Source organism: Aulostomus chinensis, chromosome 6, assembly GCF_037954235.1.
Source record: "Aulostomus chinensis isolate RoL2024-O1b breed Wild chromosome 6, RoL_Achi_v1.0, whole genome shotgun sequence".
NCBI lineage: Eukaryota > Metazoa > Chordata > Actinopteri > Syngnathiformes > Aulostomidae > Aulostomus > Aulostomus chinensis.
In genome coordinates, this window is record NC_141325.1 from 29,191,104 (window position 1) to 29,194,040 (window position 2,937).

Here is a 2,937-nt window from a genome sequence, read left to right on the forward strand (position 1 = left end):
CTTGCCCGTTCTCAAACACGTGCTGAGAAGCTGTTGGGTTTCACCCTGGATTCATTGATCTGTCTGGGATTTTGTGTTTTGCTCATCCTGTGATTATTTGGAGATCTGGGTCCTGTGCTTGTGTATATTTGTCTGTGTTTTTCCCTTGGCGCTGCATCGCGTTGCCGCCGGTCCAGGCATGGTGCCAGTCGATCAGGTTTCACTCTGCTTGTGTTTGCTTCCCTGCCTGGCTTGGCAGAAACCAATAAACACCACACTCCCACCCTTATTCCTCCTTCTCTGTCTCCTTAAAGGAGGGCCATTCTTGCTCTGGCAAAGCCCATTCCATTTTTTCCCACTTATTTTTTATTGCCCTGATTTTTCTCATCTTTGTTTGAATTCTTTGCATTCTTCAGTCTGCAATGCAACAACTGAACCCGACTCGCAGGCTACAACACCAGGCAGGGTAAGATGGAGCTTTAGCATTTATCAGCGTAACCGGATCTATTTTTCTGTGATGCCACTAAGCCTCAGCAGCCATTTATCTTCGGTGAGACCACAAGGTGCCTGTTGGGGTGGTCGCCGGGTGTTTTGAGCCCAGGCTGCCTTCCTCTGAATGTTTGAATCTGGACATATCTGGATCGAATTGGTGCCCTGCTCCGTCTCTCACCCTCTTTTGTTTCATGTGGTTTGTAACTGCAGCGAGGCACATGTGGCTTATATTGTTCTGCTCACACACTGACCTCCATCAAACTTACTATCAGAACCCAAATTGCTTTAATCGCCAAGTGAAACAAATAGAGAGGAATTTGTCTTTGTAGCATTTGACGCCATTGCAACATTTACGCTTATAACACGGACACATGGAGATCATTTAGAAACACAAATATATAAAGATCCATTTTGTCTTTAAAAATCAGTGACGTCTGAGCGCTGTCTTGCTAGAATAGAAGATGGTGTATGATGTGTGGAATAAAGTCAAACTGAGTCAATATCCCTGACTGGTTGAAGTATGTCTCCATCCTGCACTCATGCATCAGTGAACGTTTGCTTCTGGGTTTGCTGAGCCTGACCTCATGACCTCGTAACTCTGCTACACAGAACTTTAACGGATGCCAACAGTCAGTTAGCATCGTTTCATGGTGGACATGTGACAGTACACGGTTCTACCAAGTGCAGTAGATGTTCCTTCACATTTGAATATTCATTATTCACCATTTACAGCTTTTCGAAATTATATTGCTGGAAAATAATTTATAATGTGTCAACACAGTTACGGTCTGGTTAGATGTAGGAAAACAACAACAACCAAAAAAACCACAACGCCCAAAAAATAAGAAACAAGAACTTTTGGCACCAACCGCCCCAACCTGGACCCCGATGAAGTTTTTTAAATGTTTTATAGCAGATTGTGTTCCAGTAGAAGTGGAGGAAGGTCAGAGCATCATGCCTACAGGTGGAGGATGAACTGTACTGTGTTTAAGGCTGAGTTCATGTGTTATGTGACATAACTGTGAAACAGAATATCATCATAGCTTCACCCTGTCAGTGTGGAGAGCAGCCATTCTGAATTGTGACTTTGTAGTTTATCAACTATCGCCATGTTTGAAGAGCAAGTCTGTGAATTGGGAACTTGGAAATTCCATCCATCTTCCCCCTCTTCTCCTGTAGAGGGTGGTGGGGGTGGAGCCTATCCCAGCAGCCTTCCCCCTGGACAGGTCACCAGTCCATGGCAGGGCCAACACATACAGACAGACAACCAATGGCTCTCCCAGCCACGCCTACGGTCAATTTAGAGTCTGGATTAACCTGGTCCCTCTTGATGTCTTTGGACTGTGGAGGAAGCTGGAGTACCAGAGAGAACCCAGCAGGAACAGGGAGAACATGGAGACTCACCCAGAAAGACCCCGTGCTGCAGCCGGGGCTCCACCCACAACCTTCTTGCTGGGGGCCACAGTGAGGACCACTGCTCCACTGTGCAATGTCAGCATGCTGCTAGCTTCTGCTTCCCTAATGGGACACAACATTATGATGCCCCCCCACCCCAAACGTTGTAAAGGGATTTCAAACAGTGCAACACTATGTAGGCTTGTTTCCTAGCAACAGCAGCTCAGCAATACCCATCAACTGCTGCCATGGAACCATAGTTCTAAACCTTCTGAAATAAAAAGCCCAAAAAATACATCAGCTTAAGTTTGCCCAGTAGCTGCGGTATCACTGTAGTTAATAATCGCTTTGAGTACAAAAACTGAGAATGGCGAATGACAGAGGCGACGTTTATCTGCTGGGTTCCATCGTTCCTCCCTCAAAGACATCGTCTGATGTCCTCGGTGTCATAAGGCTGGAGCCTCAGTTTGTCCTGTGAAAGCTACATGTTCTTGTATCCCTGAAGCTGCTAGTTGAGTTGTATTTCTTCCTCTACGAGGTTTTATCTTCCTCTTCATCTCTTCTGACAATACGCCTCCATACCTGTATGATGGCGTACTTGCCCAAGACGTCGGTGTTTTGAGAACACACTGTGAAGCGTGTACATGTGCTGTGGGTTGACATTTGGTGTACAAAAGAAAATACAAACTGACTACAAACACACACACACACACACACACACACACACACACACACACACACACACACTCGTGCATATACAGTATGCATTTCATCTAAAAAAGAATGGGACCTACCAGTCAGACCAGTTACGAGGTCCAGTACAAAGAGCCTGTCATGTGAAACAGCACACACAGCATAGACAGTCTGGTACAGTTGCTTTATTTGACAGCATGCAAACTATGTTTACCTTACTCCCACGCAGTTATGCCTGGCATTTGCACAAGCATTATGCTGACTTTCCACATCCAACAAACCACAGGGCAAAAAACACAAACGTGTCGAGTAATTCACTAATGGCTCTTTGATGTCATTGCGTGTCAGAGTGGACACGCAATACTGTCAGCTGTTGTC

At 45.7% G+C, this 2,937-nt stretch overlaps 1 long non-coding RNA gene across 1 annotated transcript in view; it reads left to right on the plus strand.

Annotated features, from left to right (window-relative positions):
- The first annotated feature begins 321 nt into the window (after nucleotides 1-321).
- The window catches only part of LOC147260715 (uncharacterized), an 8,151-nt gene continuing 5,535 nt past the window's right edge, over nucleotides 322-2,937 (plus strand). Inside the window, exon 1 of the long non-coding RNA XR_015116311.1 lies at nucleotides 322-445. This is a non-coding gene — a long non-coding RNA (uncharacterized LOC147260715). The remainder of the gene's footprint in view (nucleotides 446-2,937) is intronic.